This window comes from Rousettus aegyptiacus, unplaced genomic scaffold (genome assembly GCF_014176215.1).
Source record: "Rousettus aegyptiacus isolate mRouAeg1 unplaced genomic scaffold, mRouAeg1.p scaffold_m13_p_7, whole genome shotgun sequence".
NCBI classification, from domain to species: Eukaryota; Metazoa; Chordata; class Mammalia; order Chiroptera; family Pteropodidae; genus Rousettus; species Rousettus aegyptiacus.
The window spans coordinates 41,547,770-41,570,199 of record NW_023416310.1 but is presented as its reverse complement, the minus strand read 5'-3'; the positions used below and the strand labels follow the sequence as shown (position 1 = coordinate 41,570,199).

The window sequence follows — 22,430 nt, the reverse complement described above, 5'->3', positions numbered from 1 at the left end:
TTAAACAACCCTCTAAACTTCAAAAAATCTCTTCAAGTAGTAGATTTGCCCCAATGTCATGGCAACTAAAATGAGAGCTTCAAAACAGAACCAAAAGACCACTCTGCTGTTTGTGTCGACATTTGTTGCTCTGTATTGTCTCCTGAACTTCCAGGTATTCCTGTTCGTGCTTTGCAGCTATCATCACCACTGCTAGCTCATTAATCATTTCTTCTAGCTTGTTCGGTGAGCTTCTATTTCTATGTCTTGCCTTTTTGGGGCCTCCTAATATCAATCATGAACATCACTATTTTTGGAGTCGTGGTGGACAATCTATTGCTAAAACAAAGTTTATATGTTTCATCCCTGTGAGCAGCACATGTGTATTTTCCACTGGACTCCCGGGCTCCTTTATAAATTCCTTTATTATCAGGCCCTGTAATCTCCACATTGATGTCCAGGAAGCTGCCCTCAGCCGCCTTGAAGATAAGGCAAGGCCCATCTTGGTGCCTGAGGTGACAGACACGCTCAATGAAGCACTCCTTAGCATGTCCAGTGATGCTGACAAAGTAGCCCGAGGCTGTGGCCTGGAGGGCGGTCAGGAGCACCCCAGCTCGACAACTGTTACCGTGGTGGGGATGGGGTCAAAGCCAGGACCCAATCTTTCCAGTCTTCTCTTGGTCTCTCTCACTCTCTTGCCTCTGAGAGGAAACCACACTCTGTCTGTGGAGTGTTACCCTCTTTCTAATAAACTTTCCTTTTGACTCAAAAAAAAAAAAAAAAAAAAGCTGGGACCCAGACCGTGGCCTCCAGAGCTGCCCTTGCCACCGCCGCTGCCTCAGTTCCACCTGTTCAGGCTGTGCGACCGTCTATTATGTTCCTTTAAACTAGAATCACTTTTCATATAATGCCAATTTGTAATAATTTAAAATATATGTATATTTAATAAAATAATTCTATTATCATTAGTTTCTGTGTTCTCTGTTCATGGAGTTCTATTTGAAGTCAAAAAGACTTTGAAATCAATAGAGCATAAGACTTAGAAAGATACAAAACTGTGATTTGGTGAGAAAAAGATAAAGGGAGGAGAGAAAATGGTAAAGCAGAAAAATATTGTAATCAGTAATTTTAACATTCTCATGGTTGAAACATTTTACATGATTAATTTTCAAATCTCATAGTCTTTTAGATAAGGTTAGCTATAACTTTATCAAATAGCAAATTATTTGATACTTTGAATTACCATTTTATCAATATCCTTTTAGAAATCTGTAACTCAATTCTTTTTTTAAACAGTTTTATTGAGATATAATTTGTATACTATATAATTCACTCATTTAAAATGTATAATTCAATGGCTTTTTAGTATATTCACAGAGTTGTGCAACCATTATTGCAATTAATTTAGAATATTTTATTGCCTCCAAGAGAAACCCTATCTCACTCAGCTGTCACCTCCAATTCTCCCCAGACCTAGGTGACCACTAATATACTCTCAATCTCTATAATTTACCTTTCATTTACATGGATATTTCATGTAAATGAAATCATACATTTGATGGCCCTTTGTGACTGGCTTCTCTTACTTAGCATGTTTTCAAGGTTCATCCATGTTATAATATGTATCAGTACTTCATTCATTTTTATCACTGAATAACAGTGTTCCATTGTATGGGTATAGCACATTTTGTTTATTCATTCATCAGTTGATGGACATTTGAGTCATATCAACTTTTTAACTATTGTGAACAACACTATTATGAACATTCATGTACAAGTTTTTATACATACATACAAGCTGTGCAAACACGTTTTTATTTCTCATTTATCTTACCTAGGAGTAGAATTGCTGGATCACATCGTAACTCTGTGTATAACCTTTTGAGGAAATGCTAGACTATTTTTCAAAGTGGCTTTACCCTTTTACATTCCCATCAGTATTGTTTTGGGGTTCTAACTTCTTCTGGCCAACATGTTACTATCTGTCTTTTTGATTATAGCCATCCTATGAGTGTGAAGTGGTTATGTGGTTTTCATTTGCATTTATCTGATGGTTAATGATATCGAGCATTTCTTCATGTGTTTATTAGCCATTTTTATATTTTCTTTGGAGAACTGCCTATTCAGAACCTTTGTCCATTTTTAATTGAGTTGTATTAAGTTGTAATACAACTCAATTATTAAGTTGTAATAGTTAAGTTGTAATAGTTCTTTGTATATTCTAGATACAAATCCCCCTATCTTTTCTTTTTTTTAATGTGTGCTTTAGAGTTTTAGATGTCATATCTAAGAAACCACTGCCTAATTCAAGGTCTCAGAGATTTAAGCCTATGTTTTCTTCCATGAGTTTTATAGTTGAAGCTCTTATACTTATGTCTTTGATCCATTTTGAGTTAATTTGAGTATATGGTATATGGTAGGGAACAAACTTCATTCTTTTGTGTGTGGATATCCGGTTGTCCCAGCCCCATTTGCTGAAATGACTATTTTTTCCCCCATTGAATTATCTTAGAATCTGTGTTGAATATTGTTTGACCATAAATATTAGGATTTACTTCTGGACTCTTAATTATATCCCATTGGGCTATACATCTATCTTTAGTCCAGTACCATGTCGTAGCTTTGTAATTAATTTTTAAATCAGAAAGTGTGAGTCCTCCAACTTCGTTATTCTTTTTCAAGATTGTTTTGGCTATTATGGGTCTCTTGAATTTCCACATTAATTTTAGGATCAGTTTGTCAATTTCTGCAGACTCAAGCCGTAATTTTAATAGGGATTGTGTTAAATCTGTAGATCAATTTGAGGAGAATTGACCTCTTAAAAATATTAAGTCTTTTGATTCATAGCCATGGGATGTCTTTTGGTTTATTAAATGTTCTTTATTTCTAGGTATAAGAAGAGAGTCTTCAGCTTCTTGGCCACACTCACTAGGAAGTCAGCCTCTGCAACTCCATCCAGAGATGGAGATCAAAAATGCTGTGGCACTTGTTGTTGTTGATATGCTGTATCCCTTAACTATGAACTAAGGGGAAAGAAAGCCCTGTCTTTTTGGCCAAATCTACCTGGAGTGGAGCTTTCATCAAGCTGAGCTGGAGGAGGGGAGAGAAAGAGCAGGTGGTGTGGCTCAAGTGTCATAGATCCTTTCTGTCAAACTGAAATATGGTAGATTTCTTTGAATAAGTATTTTTTGTTTGCTATATGACCTTTGGATAATATTCAGAGACTTTAAATGGGTGTTTTTTGTAATTTTCACCATTTTTGGCTATTTTGTGGGGGAACACATCCATGGATCACCTCATGCTGCCATTCTGTAAACAGAACCTCTAGAATTTTAGTTTTTGCAAATACACTTAGAATAATTAAAATAACTTAAGTTTTAAGGGGAAACAGTTCTCTTTTTTTTGGTAAATGAATCACTATTATACACTCAATTATTTTGCAAATAATTCTAGATAGATTAATAAGCAGTGCCATGAAAACAATGTTCTTTTTAAAGCCATAGTTTACTGTATTTATTTTACAAACCCCATACACAAACACATTTCTTCTTTATTAGGTAGACTTAAACAGATACTTAAAAATAAGGGTAATGATGATTATAAAACACAATGAAATCCTAACTTAAGGCTTTATGTTTGTTTTAAAACCCATATTTATAGGTAATTGTGTCCACAACAAACTTTGAAGCATTAGGTTGAATTCATCTGCCCAGGATATGTATTATTTATCCTGTACCAAAAATGCTTTCATATTGGATTGTATGAAATACGAATTAGTAGTAACCACATTCATTTTACTTCAATGAATTATTTGTTTCTTAGGTTTTGCTCTTATTTTGATGATTTAGCTTTTAGTAGCACGAGCATGTGGCAAAGAAGGGACAGGGCATTTCTTTGTAAACTTAGAAAGTTTACGAACTGTATTCATTTTTATTTTCTTGAAAGTTAGCCAAGAATTAATAGTTCAGGACGTCATAAATACAGTAAGCACCAAAAACATACTTGACCACTTTCCTTCTTCAAAAACATAATATTAAATGTTAAAGTAGAGGGATGGAGTTACCATGAAATGAAGTAGGTAATTCTGCAAGGAAGGCACGTTTTGGGTATGGAAGGCTTATCAAGGATATATTCATAATTAAAATGTTCAGGTTAGCATCTTAATCACAACTCCACACTCATACCTAATTTGAACCTTCTCCCCTTCTCTCAGCATAGGCCTGCTTTAGGCTGGGAAGGCAACATCTGGGGAGAAGGCATGGTCAGTTTCTGGATTTTTTTTTCCCCTGTGTGGTTTGCCTTCTCTTTCCAAGCCCTCACCAGGTTGTCTCTCCAGCTTTTCCTCCAAACAGGAAGAGACAGAAGGATCTCACTGGCAGGCACCTCATGAAGGTGTCCTCTGGTGGAGGACTAGCCTTTCCTGTTACTGTGCCCTTCTTGAGTTCCTCAGAGATTCCTTTGCTGTGCTGTTCACTGACAGCTCCCTGGTCCTTGGAAACACTCCTTCTCTAACTGCCATTTTTGACTACTCCCTTCATCTTTGAGGCCACCTCTCTGGACTTCACGGCATCTCCAGGGTTTGAATTTGGTCCATAAGAATCATCGTGCTTTGCCCTGCCCTTGGAGGAAACGTAGTCCTGTGCAGCCATTTCTACTCTGCCACTTTGGCCTGGAGAATTTTGTTCAGAATTAGGTTTGGCACTTGCCTCTGTACCATACAACTTCAGCTGGCACAGGTCAAACTCTCAGGAGGTTCTCTTCAAGTTTCCTCTGTTGTCTGGCCAATAGGAGAGACATATATACCAGAATACAAAGCAGAACAAAAACTTAATACCAAGCAATAGCAAAAAATATGGAACAACTGGAATTATCATATATTTCTGGTGGGAGGGCCTCTTTTGAAAACCCTTGACAATATCTACTTAGAGTAATCTGGCAATTCCATATCTAGTTAGATACCCACCACATACATACATACATGCATACATACATACATACATACATACATACATACATACATACAATCAACAGAAGACATCGAGGAATGGTCATAGAAGTATAAAAGTCATAAACTGAATATAACCCAAATGCACATTATCAGGAGAATGCATAAATAATCGTCATATATACATTAAAAAAATTTTTTTAAAAATGAAATGAACCACTGCTATGCGCAATATAGGTGAATTTCATAGACATATGTTAAGTCAAAGAAGCAAAATACGATAGAGTAGATACTGTTTGATTCTATTTATATGATGTTCAAGAGCAGACCAAAGTAATCTGCTGTCAGAAGTTAGAATGATAGTTAGAAGTCAGGATAGTGGAGTAAGTAGCTACTAGGAAGTGGGTAAGAGGGAGGTTTCTGGGTTATGGAATATTCCATATCTTAATTTGGGTCATGATTAAAATTTGTAATGTAATGGGTTAATATATTCCTAAAATTTCATATAGCTGTACAGTTGATTTTTTGCATTTTATAACATGTCTGTTATATTTGACTAAGAAAGTAAAAACAAAATTTATGGAGAAATTCCTATACTCCCAAATATTCATGTGTTGCATTTAATTACTTAATAACATGAGCCTAGGATTATTTATAAAGGGTACTTTAGTTGTGAGGACATTCTAAGCCAAAACCCTTTGGCAGAGACTTTTAGAAAAGTGAAAATGTTACGTTTAAGTGAAAACAGCCCTCTTCCTTCACGGCTGGTGGCCCCAGTTTTCCCCCACTCTTCTGAGGGTTGCACTAGGCAGCAGCTCAGCTTCCAGAATTTACCAGCAGGGGTCAGACCTGAACAAAACCCACAAGCCTGAGCCTTCCGTAAGATGAAACTTCCTTCCCAGTTCAGCTAAGCTGTCCTGGCCAAATGTTCTCTCAACATCCCCAGCTATACTTTTCTGTCACTCCCAGCCACTCCCACGATCATAAAATGGACCAGAAACTTCATTGCCTCCTTCACCCCTTCGAACGCACTCTCCTATCTTTCCACTTTCTCAATAAACCTCCAGCAGCACTCCTTTTACTTTAGCAAGCCCTTCAGTCCAGCGACCTGATGTTGCTCTCCATTCTACAGTCCCCTCCTCTCCTCACCAACTCCTTATCCAGCCCTGACATCATGGGTCATCAGCGTAATCACTTTTGCAAACACCTTCAACTCTTTGACCTTGCCAGACCCAGCTTTTAACTTATTAATGATTTCCCACTGCACTTGGCATAAAATACAAAACCTAGTAGAGGGCCCCCAAGGCCCAACATGCCCCAGTCCTGAGCTGGTACCTCTTCCACCTTGACTCATACACCACATACCCACACCCCACAATTTCAGTTCTTTCCTCTACCAATATGAAAGTCATTTCCTCCAAGCCCACTCTCTTATTCTCTTTCCTGACAAGGTGTTTATTTCCTTAGAGACAATTTTTAAATATTCTCATATTGATGTACTTGCTTGTTTAATATTTGTCTTTGACTTGAGACTATGCACTTCACAAAGGCAGTGACCATTCTGGTTTGCTCATCTTTTACACAAGTGGTGCCAAACACCTGCTGGGTCCACAGTAGATGTTCAATAAGTATCTGCCGAATTAGAATGTCAGTCTAGACTTTGTTTCCACAAAGACAGGGGACAGATATGGAGCCCTCTGTTGCTTTAGAAAAACACCAGAAGTTTATATTTGTATAATATTCATCCTTTCAAAGCACTTTCTTATTATCATAATAATTGCATTAGATAGGTTACATAAGATACGTCAGTGTTGCAATTCCCATTTGATAGTAGAAAATGAGGTACAAAGAGAGTTGACTAAAATGTCAAAGTAAAAACTAAAGCCAAAACCTCTGACCTACCCATCTGTGCATCTAAACTAGTGTATATAAATGTTCAGTCTCTTGATTAAACTTGCAGTGAAGAGGACAGCTTAACAGTTGAATGCTCAGGCTCTAAGGACAGACCACTAAGGCCCCAAACTCAGATCTAGTACTTAAATTGCTGCGTGACCTTGAGCAAGTTACTTAACTTCTCTGAGCTTCAGTTTCTCCATCTCTAAGAGGAAATAACAATACTGAGGAGGTTGATGTGAGGTTTTGAAGATATGTGTGTGTGTGTGTGTGTGTGTGTGTGTGTGTGTGTATAAAATCTTCACTACAAAACCTGACTACAATATAAATATATACGCACAAAGATAAATGTGTATATACATTATATATATTATATATACATATTACACACAGTGCTGAGCATGGTACATGGGAAGCAATCAAAATTAATTATTTGTGGAAGTCTTTTGACTTCCACAATAATGATTATGTTTCATATTCCTCTGTAACTCTAACAATTAGTACAGTGCTTTTCACAGCGATGTTTAACACAAATGTTTGACAAAAACTTCTGGCAATATTGAGATTCCATGTTCTTGAATTTATCCTTATGTGTGAATACTGTTGCCTTTGAGGAGTGAAAAATGTTGTACGTACCAGTGGTGTGATCATCCCATGTGCATACCATTTAAGGCTGGACAGTTAGGAGCAACTTCTAGTTGCCTGTTCTCTATCAGTTCTCTCATTTTAGAGTCCATTCTCCTGTCCTTCTTTGGAAGAATATAATTGATATAACTTGTCTTTTCAACTCCCTTTATTTTTTTTTCCTTAGAGTTTTATTATTTCTTTTTTTTTCTTTTTCTCTTTTCTTTTTATTTATTTAATTTTTAAATTTTTATTGTGACAACATTGGTTAATGAAATCCAGTAAGTTTCAGGTGTACAACTCAATAGTATCAACCCCCTTTTTTCTGGAATGGGTTATATACTATAGCCATGGCCTAGATAGGCATTAATTTAATGGGTTAATCTCCACCCCCATAGGATAGGATAGAAAATTACATAGTAGAATTCAAAGTAAGTAAATCAATTTTCTTTATGTTTTCTAAAGAATAAGTGTATTAGAATGGAAAAATCACATGCCATTTGAAAATCTCCTTTATGCAGGATAAAGTGGTAAATTAAAATAAACCTACAAGAGAAAAGTAAAGGTCATGACATTTTATTTATTTTGTTCAGTCCTTTTAAAAATGTTATGCTGTAATATTTTTGTCTCCTGCAGTTATTAATATAAATACATAGAAATAATGACCTATAATGAAACTTGTAAAACATATGAGTGCAAATTTAATGGCAGTTTCCTTGGAAAAAGAACACGAATTACTAGCGGTTGCAATCTGTTTTTGTTTAATTACATATGATAACGCCTCTTTCTCTGTCTTTGTTATTATTTATTAATATTTATTACATAGCTACCTGAGGTTATGAATCTGCAGTAAAAAATCGTTAAAAGTACAGTAAAAGCATTCTTTCCTATTCTATTTATTTTATAGAATTCAGTAAACTATTAACAGTATAGAACAAAAGTATAGAACAAAAGTCTCCATCTTAATGTTTAAGGATCTAAAATAATGAAGTCCAGCCTTCCAGTTTTAGTTGAAAAACTACAAATTAATTAGTTTCAATAGGTTTTCTTGTACCTACAGTCCATTTTTTAAAAATGTTTGATTCTTTCCTTCTGTTTACAGATTTTCAAAGTAATAAATTGGTTCTCGAGCATTCTTCAAAGATAACCAGTGAAATTTTTTACTGTATAATTTTAAAATTACTATTTACACAAACTTAATTTTAATTCATTACAGTTATAATTTTTATTGCTAATGAAATTGTCCCATCCTTGACCATTGGGAACCTCTTCTCATTTGCTCCTGAGTCAATCTGACATGACTTTATTAATCGTTGATAACTTCTTTGCTTTCTGGTAGGATAAGATGGTCCAGGGCTCCTTGTGAATATTTCCTGCTTCAGATCTGGAGTTAGTCAATTCTTCAAGAAGCATGGTTCTTTTTAGTGGAAAACTCTATGTAGAAACTACAATTTAATTGCTAAAGATGTTCATTGTTACTGAGCTAGTCAATTTTTGTGGGCTTCTTTGATAAAAATAGCTTCAGAAACTATTTTTATCAAAAATTCTAATTGATTCCTTTGATGTATGTTGTATCTTATTCTATCACCTCACTTCAAAATATCTTGTTTTCCCCCCAAGTTTCCAGTGACTCCTTTTATGAACTTGAACACTCACCTTCCTACCTGGTTTTTTAGAAAGTGCCCTCTTTGCCTCTGAATAAAATGTTTTAATGGTTGGAAATCGATAGGATCCTTCTTCAAGGAACCTATATGGTATAATTCTTTTTTTTATATTTTATTTTTATTATGGTGACATTGGTTAATGAAATATGGTAAGTTTTAAGTGTACAATTCAACAGTAAGGCCTATATATATTGCATTGTGTGTTCGTGTATTTACTGCTCATAGTTAGATTTCTTTCTGTCACCACATATTTGACTCCCTTTACCCTGTCTACCCCACCCCAACCTACTTCCTCTTGTAAGCACTAGTCTATTGTCCATGTCTATGAGTCTCTGTTTGTTGCTTTTAGGTTTACAGCCCACATATAAGTGATATTATGTAGTTTTCAACTTTTTCTATCTGGCTTATTTCTCTTCGCATGATTATCTCGAGGTCCATCTATGTTGTCGCAAATGGCAATATTTCATCTCTTCTTATGGCTGAGTAATATTCCATTGTATATATGTACTACATCTTCTCTATCCAATCATCTATTTTAGGACACTTCAGTTGCTTCCACGTTATATGGTATAATTCTTAAAAGGCAGCCTTTAGAATCAGATTGCCTGGATTTTAATTCATAATGTAGGACATTAACTTGATGAAATGGTGGCTTCCAAGCATCCTACTAGGCAAGCTATCCTAGGTAAGGATAGCTTGATGCAGAAAGTCTCACAGATCAAATAAAGATGCTCAAATCACACAGTTTATTGAGTCACCTTAAAACATACAGTTAGAAGCAGGAGGTTATTAGATGGAGTAGGTTGAGACATTCAGAAATAGGTCCAATCCAGGTAGAGAACCACACTATCTAAATCCTGTGTTATGCAATGTTCAGATGTTCTTTCTCTTTATTTCTGCCACAGTAGTCTTCTCTGCTGATGGTGCAATTACAAAGACCAAAGCCAAGATTGAAAAAGGGTGGCTAGCAGGAAAATGACAGAAGTAACTCTTACTTTGTGGAGAGAAGCAAGGATAAGGATTTCCAGCCAAAAGCTGTAGCTTGCCAATTAGCCCGTTGAGCAGCTGTGGATTTTATCTGCATCTCTTGGATTGAGCATACGTGGAGCCAGAATTGGGACTATAATGGGTGTGTCATCAGTGGGTGCCTGATTCTGGAGATATTAAATATGATTTAAAAAAATACTGTGGATATATATATATATATATAAATCTTTTTGAAGAGGTGTGAGTTTGAAACAAAGCAGGAGAGCTTGTTGGTATTATTTTTAACACTGGGGGTTAGCAGAGAGCAGCTGCCTTTTTTTTGCCACTTCCTGATTCTGTATCCACACTAAGAATCAGAAAGTGGGATACGGGGTGTACTCTTCAGAACTGGGCTTCCTAGGATTTTCCTAGTGTCTATGGGGCTGAGTGCAGAGGGGAGAGATAGGAGTGGAAGGTAGGGGTACAGGGTTCTGGAAGACACCATCATGTTCCCCCCACCACAATGACTTAATTAATGGTCTTATGGGCAAATATGATTTGAAAAGTCAGGGTTGAACCATCTTTCTTTTTCCTCCTCTTTAATTCCCCTACCCACCCCCCTTCCACCCTTGACCTATGGATGTTGCCGTTTCCCCTTAAGAACTAGATCTCTGAAGGTGGGGGGGGGGAGTCTCCTCCCACACACTCATGGACTGGTGTAAAGCAGAGGTGCTAACCACTACACTATGGAGCCGCCTCAGGGTTGAAGCATCTTAAATCTCATTCTTAATTTCAGGACAAGTTTATAGCCCCAACGACAAACTTAGTAAAGCTATAACTATGATTATCAATAAGTTCTATCCAACTTGAAAACAAAGCATTTTTTTAAATAAGTATTGCTTCACTCACTATGAAAAACAATATAGCGGTTCCTTAAAAAGTTAAGAATATGAAGAATATATTTTGACAAATACATAAACTTGCATAAACTACACCCCCAAACCCAAGAAATCAATGTGCCTCCTTCTAGTAAAGCTCCTCTTCCCCAATGCAACCCCCCAGAAACAACCATTATTACAGTTTCTTTCGCAGTAGATTAACTTTGTCTGTTCTAGAACTTCATACATACGGAATCGTTCAGTAGTACTTCTGTGTTTGCCTCCATAGCTCAGTATGTTTTAGAAATTGATTTATATTGTTACATGTTATCAGTAGTCCATTCCTCTTTATTGCTGAGTAGTATTACACTTTATAAATATACTAAACTTTGTTTATCCAATCTCCTGTTAACAGACATTTAGGTAGCTTCCAATGTTTGACTATTACAAGTAAAGCTCCTATGAACATTTACGTACAACTCATTTTGTAGATATATATGTATGTATGTATTTGTTTAATTCTAGAAGTAGAATAGTTGGGGCAAGAATAGGTTTAATTTTATGAGGAACTCACAAACTCTGACAAATCAATAAGAAAAAGACAATCATATAGAGCATTGAATAGGGGAAAACCTTGAACAGACTTTACAAAAGAAGAGATGTAAATGACCTATAAAATAGGAAAAGATGTTCAATTCCATCAGCTGTCAAAGGAAAACAATTTAAAATTATAATATGACACTCAACAAAAATTACAACGCAACACATTAGACACTCACTAGAGTGACTAAATTAAAAAAAAATAGAAAATATAAATATTAGTGAGGAGATGGAACACCTAGAAAGAACTGATACATTACTGGTGTTGAGCTATAGAAATCAGATATACAAAGTTGATTTCTTTATGATTATTTTTACATAAAGTACAAAAAAAACAGTCAAAATTAATCTAAGAGTTTGAAGTCTGAATAGAAATTATTTCTGTGGGAAACAGACTCATAGGTACAGAGAACAGACTGATAGTTGCCAGAAGGAAGGGGGTTGGAAGGCTGGGTGAAAAAGGTGAAGGGATTAAGAAGTACAAGTTGGTAGTTACAAAATAGTCACAGGAATGTGAAGTATATCATAGGGAATTACAGTCAATAATATTGTAATATCTATGTATAGTGCCAAGTGAGCACTAGACTAATTAGGGGGATAACTTCGTAAATTATATAAATATTTAACCAGTATGTACACCTGAAGCTAATATAAAATAATACTGAATGTTAACTGTAATTTAAAATAATAAAAAAAAGAAATTATCTCTGTGGGAGAGAGGGTAGTGATTAAAAGGGAACATGAAGAAGCTTTTGGAATAGTGATAATGTAATGTTTCTAGACCTGGGTGCTGATAACACAGTTGTGTTTAGTTCATGAAAATGGACTGAGCTCTACACTCACGACACTTATATTTCTCTGTATGTACAATATACCTCAATGAAAAGTTAAACGAAACAAAACAAAACCCCAGAACATAATGTGTTACCCCTATATACCCACCAGAATGGCTACAATAGAAGAGACAGAAATACTAAGTGTTGGGAAAGAAATATAGCAATGAGAATGCTCTCATGTACAGTCTCTTTGGAAAACTGAGAGTATCAACTAATGCTAAATATATGTATATACGTAATTTTACGTATATTACCCAGCAATTCCATTCCTAGATATATGAACCCCTATTGATAGTAGCAGTATTCATGTAGCCAAAAGCTAGAAACTGCCCAAATACCCATCAATGGTAGGAGGATAATTTGTGGTATATACACATAATAAAATGCTATTTCAATGAGAATAAACAAACTACAGCTGCATACAACAATACATATGAACTTCACCAGCTTAAAGATGAAAATCCAGGTATCAAAACATATGACTCCATTTATATAAAGTTTAAAAATAGGCAAAAGTAATTTATGATGTCAGTAGGGAGGATATGATTAACCTTAGGGGGCTTTGTGATGATACTAGTGACAAGAGCATTTCAAGGGTTGCGATGATATACTGTTTTATGATATATGAGCAGTAGTAAACAGGAGTGTGTACTTTGTGGAAATTCATCAAGATGAACACTAATGATTTGTGCTGTGCACTTTCTGTACATGTATTATACTTCGATAACAATTTAGTTTAAAAACGCCTTCAGATCTGCAATCCAATGTGATTTTAACATTCCCTAAATGCTATCTTGTCTCTAAGGGTAATTTTTTTCAGTTTTTCTTCCAGGATTATCAGAAGAATCATATTACTATCAAAAAAGGAAGTTTGTTTGTTGCTTCTTGAAACACTGTGAACGTAATAAGCACATGTGTTCTAGCACAGTCTAATGACACAGCATTAAGCTACATCATCGGTGTATAATAGCTGACTGGTTTGGAAGAAAAAAGAAAAACAATAAAATGCAGCGTTGCAGTGGCATATGGCTTTTGCCCCAGTTAGACAAATCATTAACTAGGTACTCTTTGATACAAGGCATTTGACTAACCTTGTAAACCAAGTCAGGGAGCAAAAGTAAGGACTGTGTGGCTGCCTTCCTCTCTGAAGGAACGACAGAAGAGAAATAATTTGGTGAGGCCGTTCCAAGCACCACATGTTGTTGGTTATCTGACTAAACATGTCTTCCTTCCGATCTCTAAGGGAAAAAAGCACTTTCAGGAAAAGGATTTTAATGGCTGCAAAGAAAAGCCCAACCAAAATACTCTGGCCTCTTAAGCCACAGGAAACTTTTAGGGAAGTTGAATGGGTTGTTTTGGCTTACCTACTTCCAAATGTTAAAAAACGAGTTTAGGAAACGCTAACTTTTTTTTTTTTCCAAAACTGAATTTCCCCCTTTCTTGACTCACAGCGATTTGTGCGTCACTGTCTGCGTTTGAAGGCAGCGGCAACGAATAAAATGGACCATTTAGTGATTTGAGCTTACTCAGCCAGAAGGGGGCAAGCAGAAACAGTTACCGAGGATTTCGATTAAGCCAGATATCTTGTCTGTAGTATTTGTGACTGCCAGATTAAACGACCTAAAATGAGCTAGGTTGAAACCGCCTGGAAGACGTTGAGTAGCTCCCTCCACCACTTAACAAATTAAGCAAAGACTATATTTTTACTAGTTAACTCAAGACGACTGCTTCAGTTAAGGGCTGTGGTGTATTTTAGTCCTTGTCAGGACCGTCTGAAATCAAGTAAACTATATTGTAAGAGCTGGGTTAGTGGAAGCAATAACAATTTTATTTAGCCCCTTTACTTCCTCCATTCCACTTCCCTGTTAAAAAGTCCATTGTTTTTGAGGAAGGGTCCCAATGAAACAACGCAAAGAGAGCCAGTATCAGTAAATAAACACCAGATGTCCCAAATGCCTTTCTCTGTTATTTAAATTTAAAGTTATTTTTGGCTATTCTCAATACTCATCCCTAGGCCTTTGTCAGTACCTGGAAAGAAACTTGAAAAGTTTCAGGACTACATTTTCATGTACCGCCAGAAAAAAAGTCACAGATTAAAAATCCTCATGTAATTTCACTTTATCAAATGGTTAATATTTTTCTACTTTCTGCTAATACAATATAAAATGCTACCCTAGTTGCTGGACTACCTTTAGTGGTATATACATTTCTTTTTCATCAATTATACAAGAAAAGTTTGAAGATAAAAGTGGCTCCAATTTAGTTTCCCAGCCCATGTAGAAACTCTTTCCCCATCCAAGCCAGGGTATCCATATATGTCCCATACAGAGCTACACAAATAAATCTAAATATAAAAAATAAAGTAAACCATTAGAAGAAAATATGAAAGAATATTTGTAATACCTTGAGGGTGAGAGGTCTTCTTAAGCAAGACAGGAAAACCCAGAGAAAGAAATAGACATGTTTGACTACATAAAATTAATACTCTTTTGCAAGACAAAAGACCTCAAAAACACAATGAAAAGAAAAACATGAGAAAAAATATTTGCAATAAAAATGACAGAAAATAGTAAATATATTAATAAACTAAGATGCCTATCAATTAGTAAACAAAAGACAACACAATAGTAAAATAAGCCAGTGTTATAAAAAGGCAATTAATTCATAGACGAGGAAAGAGTAAGTGCTCAGTCCTACTGAGAGTAAGGAAAATTTTATGAATTCATGAATATTATGAGTAGCTGCCTCAGGGCCCAGGGACCTACCAGAGAGTAATAGGTCGCGGATTTGAAGTCAAAAGAAACTTCAACTTTAACTGCAATGCTTTATTTCTTTTATTAAAATATATTAAAATTTAAGAGGAATGTGACAAAACGGTAAGAGTTACCAAACTTGAGTTGTATCTTTGCATTCTGTTCTGTATATTCCTAGGAGTAGAATTACTAGTCATAGGATATGCATATGCTCTAGTAATGTTCCGTTTCTAATCTGAGTGTTGGTTTCAGGGGCATGCTCAGTTTATGAAAAATTGCTGAGATATATACTTATGATATGGGCATTTCAATAAAAAGTTAAACAACGACAAAATAAAAACTGCAAGGCAATATCACTTTATAGTTACCAGAATAGCCAGCACCACATGTCTTGACTACTATGTAGGTAATCAAAAAAATAAATAAGCCAATTTAAAAAATACATTTGATTGAATTTAGTCATATAACATCAAAGGACTTATTACAACTCTCTCCATGGATCTTATTCTGTAATAAATGTTATTAATCCTTGTGTCTGTTTTCCATGGCTGCTAAACAAATTACCGCAAATTTAATGGCTTAATACAAAAGAAATTTATTATCTTACAAAACTATAAATTATAAGTCTGACACAGGTCTCAGTTGGCTTAAATCAAAGGGTCAATAGGGATGAATTCTTTTTTGTCAGTTGTAGGGGGAGAATCTGTTGCTTTAGACAGCTTTCAGAGGCTGCCCATATTCCTTGGCTCATGGACCCTTCCTTCTTCAAAGCCAACAATTTTTCATCTCTTTGACCATTCTGTAGGCACATCTCCCTCTAACTCTTCTGTCTACCTCTTCCCCAGTTAAAGGCCCTTGTAATTACACTGGGCCCCCATGGACAATCCAGAATAATCTTTTAATCATGTGAATAGCAACCATAATTCCCCACTGCTATCTAAGCCAATATATTCACAGGGTCTGGGAATTAGGATGCGGACATCTTTTTTCAGGGAACAGGGAGAGGCATTATTCTGCCTGCTACATTCAACATCGCAAACTTTGAATCAAAATATAAGTTTTTTTCAACTTTATTGAGGTATAATTGACAAATAAAATGGTAAGATATTTAAAGTATACATCTTGATGATTCAATATATGTATACATTGTGAAAAGATTCCTCCCATGTAGTTAATTAACATATCTGTCACCTCACATACTTATCTTTTTTTTTTAGGTGAGAACATTTAAGTCGTACTCTGTTAGTAAATTTCAATTATACAATACAGTATTATCATTGGTAACTAAAGATCCTCAGAGCTTGTTGATCTTGTAGCCGAAAGATTGTACCCTTTACTAAACTCTCTCCGCTTCCTCCGATCCCTCAGGAACACAAATATTTCTTAATAGTTTACATTGATGTTGGTTAATAAGATTCTTTAAGATCATACAGGAAGAAAGTGACAGGGTTGGAGAGAGGACACAGGTATTCTAATTCCCAGTGTTGTGATCCACTTGCCTCCTTTTTCATTCAAGAAATATTCATTGAGCTTTTAGATGATGTGGCATACAAGCTATGCTGCTTAAATAAAGCTGTTTTAGACTTAACCAGCTTGTTGAGTTTGGAGTTGAAGATAGCTAAAATTTAAAAATTTTAAATAATTTTATAAGAAATATAAGGATGAAAATTTAAAGATTATTTATTAAGAGCTGATATTACAAAGCTTACTAATCGAGTAAAGTCAAAAGTCGTTCAATGACCAGGATTGTGTTGCCCAGGCAGGAAGTGCTAATCTGTTTGGTAGGAAAGGAGCAGGGAGGTGGAAGGCAGTCAGTGTTAGGTTGCCTTCCTTGGGGGGATGCTCACAAAATTGACTTGTGGCTTTTACAAGGAACAGATGTTTTCACATCTACATTATCTGCTTTGTTACTGGGGAAGAGCTTGAGAAAAAGGCTGAAACAGGGAAAACGCAAACACTTTTAGCAGAGCATGCATTACAGAGTTTGTTCATTTATTCAATTGTTCAAACAGCGTAAACTCCAGGCATTGTGCTGGGGTCAAGAACGTGACTCTGAATGAGGCATGGAACCCCTAGTGCAAGCCTCCTCCCTGGTCAGGTCCTCCCTTGGTTGGGTGTTGCCACTAAGGGAAAGAGTGGGCTGACAAGGCTGCACCCGCTCCAAACCTGCCTCCTACCCCTCCGTGGCCCCACTGACAATAACACCACCTTCCCTGTCCTTGATGATTCTCTGAGTGTCTCCACCCACTACCTTCTTCTTCTTCTCTTGTCTTCTCCCATCCTCCTATTCTCTCTCCTTCCCCAACTACCAGCATAATTCTCAAACCATAATAATGCCAAACAGTTCATTTCCCAGGCTGAGTTTTTAAAATAACCATGTTAGGATAAGGCAGGAGTGGTATGCAGGACTGGAAGAAGCAGGGAGGAAAGGTAAACAGGGCAGCGTGGGAAGGTGGAGCAACGACCCTCCAGTTCCTGTCCTCTTAAGAGGGTAGTGCTGTTAAATCCTGGTGTCTGAAGATCCAGATTGGCCAGGTTTGAGCCACTTGCCACCTGAACCACCTCAGATACATCCTTTAACCATTCTGTACCCGTTTCCGCATCTATAACATTGGAAAAATAGTTATTTCATACATAACAAATGTTCTGTGCGTCAGGTGAAAGCGTGATTTGGGGAACCCGCTGCCACCGTGACATCAAGGTAGGCCTGCCCAGTTCTCTCAGTTCTCTGCAGCTCTCTGTATTCCTGCTGGTCCCTGGGTAGCTCTTAGACAAAACTCAACAAATTCAATGTTCCAAGACTAACAACACTTCCTAAGGCCAACAGTTTAAATTCACATTATGAGGAAAAAGGAAGTTTGCATCAAAGGAACAAATCTGCAAAGGTTTCCATGGCCCCATTGTAGGAAACCTCTGAGGTTATTGTGCAGAGTGTTTTCTTTCCTCTTTTCTCAACTTCCTGCTTCTAGACTTGGCCCAGGGGCCCATCTCTGCCTTAAAAAAAAAAAAGCCTGTTTCAATGCCTTACCAACAAGATATATCTCTTGGCAGCCCTTCTGTAATGTGCAAGCTGCTCATTTAAAAATAGAATCCTTTTTTGCTTCAGTCTTTCTACATTTAGTATACAGTGTACTAAGTGGAAAGATAGAGAGTCATCAGAGTCCTTCCTCACATTTTCTTCCCTACTCTCTGCCCCTCCTCTTTTCATCTGGGTCCTTTTGCTTCCTGTTTATCTTCTTTGCTCTTTGTTTCTTTGAATCCGTCCCTATGGCTCGGAATGGAGCCGATGTTGTTTTGAACCAAATAGACGCAAGTCTAGGAAATAGTTTTTTTTGTTTTGTTTTGTTTTGTTTTTTCCTCAACTTGGTGCTTGGTTGAAAAAGAAGAGAGGAGAAATTCTTTGGTAAAGAACCAGAACTGACAAGAGAACCAAGTGTCTCTAGGGAAGAGACATTCCCCGAACTGGTTAGTTCATTTCTGGAGCAATCACTCTCCAGCTTCCCAAGAGTGGCCAGACTTCATTTTTTCAGACTTGAAATAAAATGCATATTGCGTGGAATAAAATGCATGAAGATCGTGCCTACCCCTGGTCTTCGATCCAGTGTATTTATCTCTGGATTTCAGGCTACAGCTAACATCAACTATCTTTTTTATTTAAGTAAAGTGGCTGTCTGATCTTGGATCTATGTATGATTTATTTTGTTGATTGTTATTTCCTGAGTCATGAAGGGAGAGGTTCCAGTGTTCAGGAAGCCCAAGAATGGATGAGATTTGCTTGACCCTTTAGCAACCTCTATCTAAAAATGAATCTTTTCAGAGTTATGCCCAAGGACCGGGATCAGGGGGGGAATTTGTTCTTAACTTACAGATATCTTATTTATCTCTGTTGCTGTTAGAGTATGAACAGTATTTCAAAGGAAAGAAAATATTTAAAATTTTTAGCCACAGTTCATTTTGTGTGGGTAGATGTGAACAGCACCTTTAAAAAAAGCATTAGCTGTGTGATTTAAACAAAAAATCAAGTTGTCATTCAAGTTCTTTACTTTCTAAATTAGTCTCTGAAACTGATTGATGGGTTTGTTTTGTTAGTTTTGAAAACTAAACTGACTTTTAATCAATTCAGACAGCAATGTTGTGACTTAGCCTCTTCATCCTGTAGAGGAAGAAAAATAATTTTTCTGCTACTCTTCTTGGCTGAGACCTCTAATAAAAAAAAAAAACATATTAATAAGAGAAAAGCAAACAAAAGTTGATTAACATGTATACCTCATCTAATCCTGGGAGATATCCAGAGAAAAATGAGTAACTCCCAAGGGGCTTTAGAATTCAGTATTAAATTTAATTAATTAATTAATTAATTTATTTATTAATTTATTTTACAGCAGAAAAGAAAAACTTTATTAGAAAGGAAAGTACACTTCCAGACATGGAAGCAGGCCTGAGCAAGAGAAGTGTGGCTCAAAAGGCCTAAATATCATTTTTAATAGGGAAAGGGGATGTAGGTTTCTTAGGTGAGAGTAAATGATTTTTAGGAAAGATGAATAGGCCCTTAGAAGAACAGATGAGAGGTATGATAGTTAATGACAACATTTGTCTGGATCTGGCATCCGCTTCTAATCTCCCTCCCTGCTTGTGATGAGAGTCAATCTTCCCTTTTCGAGAAGATGCCTAGGCAGGGGATTTATGACAGTAGAGTTCTTTTTGGAGAATCTGTCATCAGGAAGATAAGGAGAATTCAAAGATAGCCTCTGCATTTTTTAGTTTTCATTTGCCTTTAGCTCAAAATAATCATTATACCAAAACAACATACTTGGGGATGGCATATTCTGCTACCCTTCAACCTTTATGGAGTCAATGACCCAGAATTTATTAGGTTGCTCATTTAAGACAATCCAAGGAAGTTATTAGATTCTTTTTATGATCACTCCAGGCTTAATTATACCAAGGGAAAATAAATTGTTGGTTCTGTAAGTATAAAGGAGAAACTCTGAAGTTAAAAGAACTATTTCTATCTTTCTATTAACAACTTTTGTATCAATCTCTTTAGATTTTGGTAAAATTAAGTGATCATAAGAGAATGTTCACCTGCTCAACATTATACTCATTCTCAGTTTTCTCCTCCCTCAGTGATTGCTCCTTCCAGACCTCTTCACGTTGGGGTGCCCCAGAGCTCCTTCCTTCGTCCAGGCTACTATCTGCATTCATTCCTGTTATCTCACTTAAATTTTGACTTTATATTCCATTCAGGAATGCAGGAGTGTTCAGGAGTGAAGAAACAGGATGTCTCTGTGGTGGTTCAGAACATGCCACCCCAACGTGTGTCTCTGTACAGTGCAGAATGTTTTGAGCTAAAGGCACTTTAGCTGTGGGCTCAAGAGAAACTTCCCATCCCTTAACTATCTAGAACATGAATTAGGGGCCTTGCCTGGAATAAGAGACTATCAGAAATAAACTTTTTTAACCTACTTATAAAGCAGGACAAACCTGTTTACTAAGCACCTGCTCTTCTTGCCTCATCCCTAGCTCTGGATGTCTTACATACCCATGTTCTCTTTCTGTCTCTGAACCTCTTGTACATGTAGAGATTCTCACTCTCTCATGTATGTGGCGTACCCATACGTACATGTGTATTAAGTTTGGTTATTTTCTCTTGCTAATCTGTCTCATGTGTATTTGATTACTAGACCAGCCAAAAGAACCTTGGGTGTAGAGGAAAGTTTGTTCCTTCTCCACATCCCCAGCTCTCAAATGGTACCCTTAAACAAACAAAATAAAAGCATTTATAAATACAGAAATATAGAGCAAGTATGGAAAAATGTTACCAATTTTTGAATGGAGGTAGAATGTACATGTAGTAAATATATGTACAATTCCATGTTTGCAAATATACATGTTAATAGAATGGAAATAAGTTTAAAAAAATATATCATCTATATACTGACAACTCTCAAATTATGTCTCCCTCACCCCAGACCTCTCTCCTGAATCCGGACTCACATCCATCTGCTCACTGACTTCCTCATTTGGATGTCAAAGCAGTATATCCCCTAGACCAAAGTCCTGATCTGTCCTTCTTCTCGCAGGCCTGCTTCATCAGCAGCTTCCCCACCACAGTTGATGACAAGTCCATTTTTTTGTACTTGTTCAGGCAGAAAGAAAAGAAAAAAAAAACCTTGGAAGCATTTTTACTCTTCTCTTTCTCTCCCTCCCTCTTCTCATTCACTCCTTCAGGAAATCCTGTTAATTCTATCTGCAGCGCACAGAATGTCATCACTTTTCACTGCTGCCACTCTACACCCTGGTCTAACCCATTCCCAGGTTTATCTTAGATTATTGCAGTAGTCTCCCAATTGGTCCCTCTGTTTCAGTTTATCCCCCTCAGTGTATTCTCAACAGAGAAGCTAATGAGACCCTTTTAAAATGAAGCCAAATTGTATTTCTTCTCTGCTCAAAAGCAGAGTCTCATCCTGAGCAAATAGAGTGGAAGCTGAAATTCTTCAATAGCCCCAGGCCCTACGTGGTCTCCTTTCACTTCCTTCCTGCCCCACTATGCTCCAGGCACTCTGGCCTCTTGCTGTTTCTGGAATTAGCCAAGATGCTCATACCTTCTTGGAATTCTCTGCAGACTATTACCCCTTCCTGGAAGGCTCCTTTCCCAAACATTTGTACCTTTTTCAAGTCTGCTTAAAGTTACTTTTCAACATCTGCCGTGATGATTGTATACTTCTCCTCCATCACGCTAGAGCCATTTAATTTTATTCTTATTTCCCTGTAGCCCGCACCACCTTTAAACACACTACCTGATTTTCTTATATGTTCTATTTATCATTTATCTTTCCTACCTGAATGTCAGCTTGATAAGGATAGGGATGTTTTCCTTGTCGTTACATACCCTGTGTCCAGAACAGTACCTGTCCCAATGTGTGACCTGACATGCAGTAAATATTTGTGGATCGAATGGATTGAATGAATAGTCACGCTATGAATTTCTTGAGCAAAAAACCTGTAACGTAAATTTTAATAGACCATAAATTAAACTTAAGTCTAAACTCTTTTCAGTTCAGAATCCTGAGCTACACATTTTTTTTTCATTCCAGTCTGTTCTTTATTTTCTTACTAAGGTGATACTATGCTGTCTGTAATTAATCACTTATGAACGATTTCATTGTTCTTTTTATTCTGCATGTTGCAATTCTTAGAACTCTATTAATTCAGCTGCTTCATTGATTTCACTTAGTACTTCCTCAAAATGAAATAATATTACTCAATATGTGAGAATCAGTGCAGGTTAA

General features: G+C 36.5%; 1 pseudogene; it reads right to left on the bottom strand.

Moving 5' to 3' along the window:
- LOC107518303 lies at positions 1-21,873 on the bottom strand (annotated as a pseudogene).
- Positions 21,874-22,430: the final 557 nt, after the last annotated feature.